The sequence below is a fragment of the Dreissena polymorpha genome, unplaced genomic scaffold (genome assembly GCF_020536995.1).
Source record: "Dreissena polymorpha isolate Duluth1 unplaced genomic scaffold, UMN_Dpol_1.0 chrUn016, whole genome shotgun sequence".
NCBI classification, from domain to species: domain Eukaryota; kingdom Metazoa; phylum Mollusca; class Bivalvia; order Myida; family Dreissenidae; genus Dreissena; species Dreissena polymorpha.
In genome coordinates, this window is record NW_026273330.1 from 290,842 (window position 1) to 303,702 (window position 12,861).

The 12,861-nt window shown below is 34.9% G+C and overlaps 1 long non-coding RNA gene across 1 annotated transcript; it reads left to right on the forward strand.

Moving 5' to 3' along the window:
* Positions 1-5,760: 5,760 nt before the first annotated feature.
* Positions 5,761-12,334, forward strand: LOC127863574 (uncharacterized). Its single transcript, XR_008041097.1, has 3 exons — positions 5,761-6,628; positions 6,984-7,118; positions 12,068-12,334. It is a non-coding gene; the product is annotated as an uncharacterized LOC127863574 (long non-coding RNA).
* The last annotated feature ends 527 nt before the right edge of the window (positions 12,335-12,861 follow it).

Genomic DNA, 12,861 nt, shown 5'->3' on the forward strand with positions numbered 1-12,861 from the left:
ATCCCCTACATTGCACTGAACTCGTTCATATGCGAAGTTGTTCTTGTTTTGTACAAAAGAGGTCATACTTAAGTTTAATTGCAAACAAGTATTATGAAAATGGACTTCCTGCGCTTAATGATGCAATCGTCCAATAAATGGTGTAAAGTAGGTGACAGCGTGCAAAGTAGACATGTTCTGTACTTTACTTTGTGAAAAAATAAAGGTATAAACAGTCGCATTTGTAATTTATAGGTATACATTAAGAAACATATTTATTTGTTTTACAGAGGGTAAAATGTGTGTACCGGTAAATGTAAGTATTTCGATTAAATAAAGCAAACAATAAAAGCCCAGAAACTCTTATCAGGAGAGAAATGCTTGTTCTTATCAACTACTATTAAAACAGGATCATAATTAATGAGCGCGTACGTTTTTAAATAGTTTTGTGGTGTTCGGTAGTTTGTTTGTTTTGCATTCTCGATCAAATTTACCATGAGAAAAAGCGTAAACTCCCATTCATATCTTCGATTTATAATCTAAATTTAACATAGGATCCCACATAACGGAAATACAATTGAACGAATAATGCGTAATACATACTTGACGAGGGATAAAGGGTTTTCATCTGTGCTTTCCGTAGGGCTTTTTATGTGGGATAAAAATATAAAGCTTCTAGAATTTCCTTAATGTGGACCAGTAAAAGTTGAATACCCGGTATCATAAAATGTACGTCAGACCGCTTATGAATCTTCGTACAGAGATTTATAATTAACATAAACGAAAAATACATTCGACACACGAGCCTTTTAAAAGCATGCCAAAATTGAATTTTGTTTACGTCAAGGGGAAAGTTATTATACCTCAATTGCCGGTATTTGTGTAACTTGATATGTATGTACAAGTACTGATGAAGTGCCATATTAAATATATGTCTTACAGACACATTTGGAAAGTAATTACACTGCACTTTTATATTTAAAATCATATGAGCACATTACATTTATAACATCCCAATCACAAGTCATCTTTTGCTGAAGGCTTGAACTATGGAAGAATGGAGCTCGGCAACCTATCGACTGTTAGTTTGAACTCAGCTCGGACCGGTGTCGTTAATATCACCTTTATACTAAATATCCAAATATATTTATAGATGTTTGAAAATTACGTTTTAGGTTTTCGGAAAATAATTTTGTATGATGATTACATAACAACAGTTATTAATAGTTATTGGTAGTAATACGTACCAAGCATACCAGTAAGGTTACGCGATATTGTTGTCGTAAAAACGTGTCATTATTTAAAATTGACATGAAGCGTAATGGACTGGAACGTGATTTCATTTTTTTTTTAATCATAGTAAACCATTGACAGTCGATTGTGATCGATTAATTTCCCTTCTTTATAGATGATTATAATCGTCGTTAGATGTGTGAGAGAAAATAGCATCCCACGCTATACCGTATATCATATATTTATTGAATGAACAAAGTTATAGGATGAAGTAAACAAGTTACTATTTAAAATAATAAGCAGATAATTATATTTCAAAAGATGTATTAGAAACGACAAATCGTATATTCTTTACAATTAGATTACCGATCGTTTCATAATCAACCATTCCGCTTTTAGACCAGGCGGTTGTAAAAGCAAACTCAATGAACTACATGTCTATCAGCTTAAAGCGGGTATATACGATTTAGTCAAATATTTATGAATTTATATAAACTGTGTAAAAAACTTATTATATTTATATTTCAATATAAATTAAAATAAAAGTTAAGAAGAACATGTGTCGAAAAATGCGAAATAAGCCAGATATTTAAAGGGATCTTTTCACGCTTTGGTAAATTGACAAAATTGAAAAAAGTTGTTTCAGATTCGTAAGTTTTCGTTTTAGTTATGATATTTGTGAGGAAACAGTAATACTGAACATAAACCATGCTCTAATATAGCCATTATATGCATCTTTTGACGATTTTAAAGCCTAAAAAATATAAAGCGTTGCAACGCGAAACGATTGAATAATTTGGAGAGTTCTGTTTTTGTCGTTAAATTTTGTGAAACTACGAAGATTGCTTATATAATGTATAAAATACGTCATACATGTGTACTCGGCGGAATAGCTCAGTATGCTAAATCGTTTTTACTTCAGGACTCTGGCAGGACTCCAGGGGTCACTGGTTCGAAACCTGCTCCGGGCAATGTTCTTTTCCTTTTTTTATTTTTTTTCTTGATTTTTTACTGGAGCTTTTATGATCCAATGTTTACATTTATCAATATAAAGCATTTAATGAATATGTTAAAAAAATGCCAAAATCTGTGAAAAGGCCCCTTTAATTCTGAAATTGAAAACGGCTGTACAGCCGAATTCGCCAGCATGTATACCATACATGTACGATGTGCATCTAAACTTACGAGGGGTGTTCCAGAAGTTAGTGGATTTTCGCTATAACTTTCATTTGGTAACATAAATGGACAAACAAATAGCATGTTAAGAATATTTCGTCCTTTCCAAATCTACTCTCCAAATATCATGGAAATACATTAAACAATAAATAATTATATATCAGAGATTTAAACATGTGCACAATGCGCACACCGACGCACGTGTAACGTTTCTGTTCAACGTCAATGACGTTATGAAGTTAACAACTGTCAAATCTTTTCCACATAATCACCTCCAACGCGAATGCACTTTATATGTCGGGAAATCCACTTGTCAAAAGTGTCTCTATACCAGTCAGCGTCAAAAGACGACACGATTCGCTTTGCTGCAACTGTAAGTTCCTGTTTACTTGCAAAGCGAATACCGCGCAACTGTGATTTAACTTCCGGGAAAACGCGAAAGTCCATAGGGGCCAAATCCGGGCTGTAAGGAGGACTTAGGCGCTGTAACGTGAAATTTGCCGTAAATTCTGTTTATCAACGACATTTAAACCAAATTTAAATTCGCGTAACGCTCATACTTATAATAAAATACACGCGTGCGCCGCATGTCGTTACTGAGGTCTCTATGGCAACGCGTTTCAAACGCGCTTTATGGAATTAATGCATTTTTTGCTTATATATAAAGTCCGTGATAATTGGTTTGTATAATATGTAAATTTCATTGACTTTTACTAGCAAACTAAAAAGTTATAGCGAAAATCCACAAACTTCTGGAACACCCCTCGTAGTTTAACGGTTTATAATACTAAGACGAATGCTTCGGTTATTGTAGGAACATATGTACGTCACTATCGGCTCGGGGCGCTAATTTGTCTTTGCTGCATTTTATGAAATTCGGCTTTAATGTATAATTTTTCTTGCCTATTTTGTGTTTTGTAACATATTTTATCAATACATTACAATTAAACACATATGAAAAATCGTATATACCCGCTTTAATTAACAAACACCGGGCGCATAAATTAACACACTATAAGTGTAAATATAGCACGTATTTTTATATTCTAAAATGTTAAATATTAAATTTTGACAAATAATAATGTCTAACCATTAACATATTCGCAAGGTTGTGAGAAAATTCATTTGCATACTGACTGCATTTGATTGCACCACACTGGGTTTTCTGAAAACAAAACTATACATAGCCCGAGTTCTATTTATAAAACGCTTGTGGAATTTCCCATAAACTGTATGCATATGATTCGTATAACATATATTAGCCTCCCTCTGTTTAAAGAGGGTTTAATGCATGTGCGTAAAGTGTCGTCCCAGATTAGTCTGTACAGTCCGCACAGGCTAATCATGCACGACACTTTCACCCTAAACTGGATTTTCGCTAAGAAGAGACTTTCGTTGAACACAAACTTTCTTAAAAGCTGAAAGTGTCGTCCCTGATTAACCTGTGAGAACTGCAAAGGCTTATCTGGGACGATACTTTACGCACATGGATTAAACCCCCTTTTCACAGAGCGCGACTCGAATTTAACGTAATTTTTATACAGAAGAATGTTTATGTGGTTTATTAAGAAACAAAAATAAGAAAATTAAACGTATGTTAAACCAACCGTACATTAAACAAACGTATTACAGTGGGAAATAATGTGTGTACATTAAACAAATAAATAAAAATACTTGTGCCGACCTACTAAGCAATTTTTGTTTAGTTTGAGATGAAGTGGAAACAAAAACTTAATTTTGACCAATTAATCAGATCTACTAATTGCCCAAAATAGCCAGTCAATTTGATATTTCATGACCGGATCATTATTAAAACCATAAAGAGAACAACTGCCAACTTCATACGTTGTTATATGGGCTATATGGTATATGTGCAGTTCACAAGATTCAGTGCACAAGATGGGAGGTAACTTATAACTCAATCTGAATCCAATAACCTGGATGTTATGTCCCTCAATGGTGCATCGCGGTTTAATTTGTATGATTTCGCCGTTGAGAATGGAGAACTGCTATTGTGAAAGGGAATCTGTACAAGACAGTCGTTATTGGTTCAAAACACTCTGTTCAAAGATCTGTCAAACGGGTTAATCAACATATTTTTTGTAAATGATCAGTGTTTTTAATCGGCTTGGCCGTCGGAAAATTGCGCATATTTTCAAAATGCATGCAATGCAAACTTACAACAATGGTTTACTTTGTAACGATAACAAATGGAGATTAATTTTCAAATAGTTGTTAAATAATCACTTTAAATCATGTTAAATACATGCTTCCGACAAATGTTTTAGAAGTGAACATATTTTTTAACAATTTATTGATTGTATGTTTTTATCATACAATTAATAAAGCATGCGTACACAGAAAGACATTATTACAAACAAAAGATATCTTTAAAAAAAGATATTGGGCGAGTATCCTGATTTGAAAATAATTATGACAATTTACGTTTTTTAATAATTAAATTGAAAGAAAGCTAGGTTTTTTGTGTTGTTTTTTTTTCAATTGTTAGTTGCATACCCCCGTATATTCAAAGAGCACAATAGTATTCGTAGATAAAAGTGCACTTTGCGAAATCGCATCATATGTGCCCTTACATGGCTTATTATGAATTGATTTTTTTTTCGCCATGAAAATATACGTTATGTCAATATTTGAGTAAGACGCAGTTTTCATTCCAAATATTCAAGCCAAGTGTTAGTTACATTCACAACAAGAATAATAATTAATTCATAATTAAAACTGTACTTTATTCCGACGTGTACCGCAAATCCCCTGTATTTATCCTATCTCTCCATTTTTATCATTAAATAACTTACATCACGATAAAATAATCAGTATTTAAATAATATTGAAATGAAAACGGATCTTAATGCATGCTTATAAAGTGTCGTTCTAGATTAGCCTGTGCACTCCTCACAGGGTTACATTTTAAGGGACGAGGCTTTCCGCCTAAACTGTATTTTCGATGAGAAGAGACCTCCTTCAAACGAAAATCGCCATCTAAGCGAAAAGTGTCGTCCCTGATAAGCCCGTGGGCCCGCTTTACGCACATACTTTAAGACCAATTTTCGGACTAACATACTTTAAGACCAATTTTCTCAGAACGAGGCTTTTTATCCTAAAAAAGATCAGCGAGTATCCTATTAGAATTTCAAGAATTTTAAGATCTGTGATTGATGTTTATAATATGTAACGCCAATACAACCGTCTATTTAAAAAGTTTCCTATATTCTTAATTGATCCCCTGTTTTACAACAGCTTTTAAGACATGCATGAGTTGTCGAGTTGTAACAAAATTAATGCGCCGCACAATTTCCACCTGGACTTTATTTTCGTTTAGAAGAAACTTATTTTAACGGAAAAAAAATCCACAATTTCTGTAAATACACATGTATAAGTATCAATTTGTTGGTTGACCGACCAACCGACCGATTGATTGTTTGATAAATGTCTTTACATTTATTTGTCGCAAAACGCATTGCTTGACAGGATCAGTTAAAACAAACTTTAAAATCGCGAAAGCAAAACAAAGAAATCAACTTCCTGTATAATTCAGGTTCATAACAGTGGAAAATTGTAAATCACAGTCAACTGTCATCTATTGATCCACTTGAAGTGTTTTGAAGTGTTTTATGTGCGCTTGAACGAGTCTACTTTGTAAATAAAATGAAATTGCATGTCACAAGCGCATGTTTTATACCCATGTGTAAACCTAAATACCGATAGATCATCTTAAATAATTTCGATAATTACTGTATTTCATCGAGTCATGAGCGTAATTTCAATTGTAGTAGTTTTTTATGGATTTTTTTTATACAAATCTTAAATCTCTGCCGGCAGGCAATCTTGAGTCTGGTTAACACAACAATTATGACACGCATTTGTACTCACTTTAAATGCGCTTGTGATTGTATTTCAAAGTTTATGAGGTTCTTCTGCGCCTAAGAATGCAATATGTCTTAACCCGGAGTGTGCCCAAGCACTCATAATACTTAAATAACTTACAAGGCTCACGAATGTTGGAACGCATCTTGAAGTATTGTCTTAATTTGCATTTCTTTATTTGTGCATGAATAATTTTCAATTTTTGTTGCGGTGTTGTATCATGGGGGAGTGGAGCCGGAGTACCCGGATGAAACCCCACTGTTTGGTATGGTGACCACCAACCACACTTCTATGTCTCCGGGAACGAGATTTGAACCCGGGTCGCCTTGGTGAGACGTATGCTGCGTACTAACAGGTTAGCCGCTCCCTTGAAATATGAAGCCTCAAATGTTTGCTTTTTGTAAACTAAACGAACGGTTAACCAAAAGGGCCGCATTCGGACAATTTTAATTGTCTCAGCCAAAATGCGATGCACCTCTATTCCTTTTGTAATAAAATCGTGAGAATGTGCATGCGAATATTTTGTTTTGCATAGAAACAGTCAACGCGTAAAGAAATGGTTTAAGGGGTTTAATGCATTTGCGTATACTTTCATCCCGGATTAGTTAGCAAGTGCAATTCGCACAGGCTAAACAGGGACGACACTTTCCGATTTGATGGTAGTTTTATTTTAAAGGAGGTCTATTCTAAACAATATTCTTGTGTTGTAGGAAAGTTTTGTCCCAGATCAAGGACGACACTGTACACACATGCATTTAATCCCGTTTTCCCAGTGCGAGGCCCAAATGCTTACAGACTTACAGTAGGTAACACGATGACTTCTTTGTACCCCTTCATATGGAGTGGTACGTATCATTAGAGATGTTTTTTAGGTAAATTGTTTTTTCTCCTTTGAACAGTACAGTTATTGAAAGATTCACTTCAGCTTTCACAATGAATGAAGAAAAGACGCAATTAAAATATTATCCAGTGTTTCGCTATTTATCAAGTGCCATTCGCCTCATTGCAAACAATGTCAGACTGAGACGTAACACTTCACCTGAGACTCGCATAATTCGCCCTATAAATACACTGTGTGGTTCGTTATTGAGAACAGTTGTACCGAAAATAAATAAATCAAATGACAATGTCATAACAAATGACATTGAATTTGTGTTTGTTCAATGCCCACTGCAAATGTCGGATACCTTTTTATACTACAATGGACGTGATTATTTTTTTTTTCAACGCTGCAAATCGTGGCCGTAACATGACGTATCTGATAAATACTACGTTATACCACAACATACGTGTACGGAGTGGTACACGTTATAGAATTGCCTTCACGCTCTGCAGTGCGATTAATGAGTCTCGTTTTGGGAAAACTGGGCTAAATGAATGCGCGTAAAGTGTCGTTCCAGATAAGCCTTTGTAGTCCGCATTGGCTAATCAGGGCTGACACTTTCCGCCTTAAATTGATGTTCGAAAACGTTTCATATAAACGGACTGCGCAAAGTATCCTCCGTGATTTGCCAGTTAGGGCTACACAGGCTACTCTCGGACGACACATCACGCACATGCATTCAGACCACTTTTACCAGAAAGTGGCTCAACTAAAACAATTTCGTAAAGCATAATTAAATAATGAATACATATTGATATATTTATATACGTTCACATGGTTCGGTTATCAAAAGTAAACTATAATTTAAACTATAATGTAAGCTTAATGGTGAACTATAAGACAAATACCATATGGCAAACTATAATAATTAGATTTAGTGAAAACCAAGTTAAGGCGGAAAGTGTCGTACCTGATAAGCCTGTGTAGACTGAGCAGGCTTAAATGGGACAATACTTTACGCACATGCATTACGCCCCGTTTTCCCAAAGCGAGGCTCAAATGAAAACGAGACAATCATCTTGTCCTAACAACTTGAAATGATAAATTATAAACAAATAGCATGGAAATATGTCCAGTATTAATTTCAATCGTGAGTGGTATATATCTTTCCTCTAATAATAAGTGAAGCCAATACATCAGTCTCTTAGTTTAATTCAGCTCCTGAAATGTGAGGCCCTCTCAAGAACAATTACATTTTAGCCGTGTTCTGAGAAAACTAGCCTGTGCAGTCTGCACGGGCTAATCAGTGACGAAACTGTCTACTTTTATGGTATTTTCAGTTTCAAGAAACTTACCGAAAATCAAGTTTAGTCGGAAAGTTTCGTCCATGATTAGCCGGTGCGGACTGCACAGGCTAATCTGGGATGACAATTTACGCACATGCATTAAGCTCAGTTTTCACAGAACAAGGTTCATTTATTTCTGGGTAGCCCACTCTATTTGTGTGTTACCTGACAGAACTCTGGCGAATATTCAACGATCTTCAATTTTCAATCGTTCAACTCGTGGGCGAAAACAATGATCGTATTTCGTTTGCTATTAATGAAATCTTACATCAGCCGGAGGTATTCCAATTGCAAATATTAAAATAAATATGAGCCTCGCTCTGGGAAAATGGGGCTTTCCGCACACACTTAATTTATTCAAGGTTGAATATGTTGTTTTAAGTTTATTCCGAATCAAGCCATTGATTTAAATACCCTACATATAGCCTTTCATGTTAGTATATTGCGTTAAAGACTTTAATTTCATAATGTTGGTATTCTGAAATGTGCACACTATTTTTCTTCGCTATATAACATGGAGCCTCGCTCTTTGAAAAGGGAGCTAAATGCACGTGCGTATTGCGGTAGTCCGCACATTCTCATCTGGAACGACACTATCTGCATAATGTGGATTTTCGTTTAGAAGATAATTTCTTCAAACGATAAATCCCATAAAAGCGGATATTTAAATTATTTTCAAGAAATAAACGTCCGAGCCTTTTAGAAGTCTGTGGCCTCTTTTATGACTGAGTATATTTTATATTCGAATTCCAGTTCCGATACTAACTTATTTATATATAACTTACATCGCGGAAACGCATGTTTAAGCATATTTTAACGGCGAAGACATGTAAAATATGCAATGCTCCATCAAAATGAATTTATATTCTAAAATTGCAGCCTTCCGTGTTAGTATATAGATCTCTTGAAAACCTAATGAGCACTTTATGGTCCCCAAAGTATCATTAAAGCGGAAAGTGTCGGACTGCACACAGGCTTATCAGGGACGACAATTTACGCACATGCATTAAACCCTCTTTTCACAGAGCACGGCCCATATATATTCGGTTGACATGATCTTTTCAAAAAGACACTTAGTACTAGTCCTACCCTTAAAACGGGCTTGGTAATGTCTGTGGAAGCATTTAACATAACCGGTCTTAAGTGCGTACACCGTTTAAACCCTCTTTTCACGGAGCACGGCCCATATATATTCGGTTGACATGATCTTTTCAAAAAGACACTTAGTACTAGTCCTACCCTTAAAACGGGCTTGGTAATGTCTGAGGAAGCATTTAACATAACCGGCCTTAAGTGCGTACACTGTTTAAACCCTCTTTTCACGGAGCACGGCCCATATATATTTGGTTGACATGATCTTTTCAAAAGGACACTTAGTACTAGTCCTACCCTGAAATCGGGCTCGGTTATGTCTGAGAAAGCATTTAACATAACCGGCCTTAAGTGCGTACCTTGTTTAAACCCTCTTTTCACAGAGCACGGGCCATATATATTCGGCTGACATGATCTTTTCAAAAGGGCACTTAGTACTAGTCCTACCCTTAAAACGGACTCGGTAATGTCTGAGAAAGCATTTAACATAACCGGCCTTAAGTGCGTACCTTGTTTAAACCCTCTTTTCACAGAGCACGGGCCATATATATTCGGCTGACATGATCTTTTCAAAAGGGCACTTAGTACTAGTCCTACCCTGAAAACGGGCTCGGTAATGTCTGAGAAAGCATTTAACATAACCGGCCTTAAGTGCGTACCTTGTTTAAACCCTCTTTTCACGGAGCACGGCCCATATATATTTGGTTGACATGATCTTTTCAAAAGAACACTTAGTACTACTCCTACCCTGAAAACGGGCTCGGTAATGTCTGAGGAAGCATTTAACATAACCGGCCTTAAGTGCGTACACTGTTTAAACACTCTTTTCACAGAGCACGGCCCATATATATTCGGTTGACATGATCTTTTCAAAAGGACACTTAGTACTAGTCATACCCTGAAATCGGGCTCGGTAATGCCTGAGGAAGCATTTAACATAACCGGCCTTAAGTGCGTACACTGTAGCTGAATGCTTATATTGATACATAAACACGCATCTTGATGCAATATTTGTTTACCTTCTCTCTCAAAGTTCAATGGAACATTGAACGCTTTATTGTTTGCATTCTATATACGCAAAATAATTATTAAATGTAAATATTTAAAGTAAAGCGCAATGCTATAAGACATAAGTTTAAAACAGCCCCAGATTTGCGACTTTGAAACAAATGGCTCTATTATCGGTATTAACCGGTTTCGAAAAGGTCGGCATTAGAATTTCAGAAAAATTAAAAGTGGTCATGCAAAACTAATTTATTAATTGCAAGTAAACATTTTAAATGTTTTAATGGGTTTATATGTTTGTTCACAATATAATATGATTGAATTTAATGTCATTGTATATTGCATTGTTTATGTCGCTATTTTCACAATAAATAGCTCTGCTTAAAAACCACAAACCAAACAAACGTATTTGGCAATTTTATTAAATCTCCTATAATGATAAAAAAATGGTGAGATACTTTTATTTAATGCTTTCCGGTGGTTTATAGAGAAATATCAGTGAATTAAAACTGATAATTTCACTGTTTCAAACAGTGAAAATTATCAGTGAGAATTATCGATAATTTTCATTGTTTACTGTGAAATGACGTCATTTTTTTAACGAAATGACGTCATTATCCCAGCAAAATTCGTTAGTTAAACTCTTGAACAATGTATATAAACTGTGAAAAATGCATTAAATAAAAAGAAAATTTGTTTGATTCGGTGGATTATCGACTTTAATTCACTCGTGATCATAGAAAACATATATTTTCACTCGTGGCTGCGCCACTCGTGAAAATATTATTTTCTATGATCACTCGTGAATTAAAATCGATAATCCACCGGATCCAACAAATATCCTCTATATAATGTTACCTTTATTTGAGCAGACATGATCACAGATTTTACAATTTATGAACACGGATTCGGCATTATTGCATATATTAACAATGCATATACAGGTATCTAAATTACCTACTATAAACTTATGTATCTGAGGTATTGCGTAGCAATTTTATAAAACTAAATATTACTTATGTTTTTTTTTATTATATTGGCTTATTTAAAAATATTCCATGAGTTTTATTTGTGGAAAAATATTGACCAAGTTAACATTTAATTACATTATTTATATTATTTAATAACATTAAAATTAACCTATCTGGTGAGAAAAAACCACATGCGGACAACAAAGGCCAATGCGAGACAACACTTCATGCAAATGCATAAAGCACAGGTTTCACAGAACGCGAACTAAGTATGTCATTCTCGCAAATATTCACTAGCTAAAGAACTAAAATATTGATATATTCCAATTCAAGTAAATAATCAATTGTACCTTTTTTTATTTAAACAATACGTTTATGAAAAATAACAACAAAAAGCGTGTTGTCATGGTCAACACAATTTAAAGGAACGGTCGATTCTTTAGAGAAAAACACTAACAGATTGGCAGAAATGTAAAAGAATTAGTAGAAGAACGTTTCTAGTAGTTGCAAATGACATTCGTAACAATGATAATGTGTATTTTATTGTACACTTATAGGCCGTCTGCCTCTTCACGTGTGTGGACCTTTTTCTAGGACGTGTCAGGGGACAATTCTAATTTTGAACACACCGGGTAGGTCCAGTTTACCACGGCTGCCTGGGTTATCGCCGAAGGTAATAGGCCAGTTCGTGATGGCTTATGAGACTTTTATGTGCTCTATCATGACAATAATACCCAATAAGAATTTATCATATCAATTTACAATATAATATTATTCGATTAGAACTGTATTCTCCCAACATGATTCACAACTCTTTTATATTTATCTCGTATTTGCATTATCATCGTTGAATAATAAACCTACATGTTAATTGATCACTATTTATTGCAATATAAACTATAGTGGATACAATAGCTTTCACAAAATTCAGCGTCTCTGTGTTTCTATCTTAAAACTGTTCTTTTTCTATGACATGGTATACCGGTTATATAGAATGTCATGTGGGAAAAGGGCGTCAATAAGAATTACATTTTAGGCCAATCTCGAGTTGTATGTCGGACTTTATTAACAGGTTATCGCTGAGTCTTGACTAATGTGCTGGTCTGTCAAGCCAATCCCAGATCACCTTGTGTTTATAAATCATGCAAGTATGTTGTTATTATGTTATAACTATTAGATTAGGTAAGCAATCTACAAACACATACATCTGGTAGCATAGCAAAAATCTGCACATACAAATATTTTTAAGGGAATCGCCATTTTTTTCACAGATATGACTCGTTGTGGGATTTCCGGGCTTTATGCATATCCGTAAAGTGCGGTCCCCAATTAGCCTGTGCAGGCCGATTTC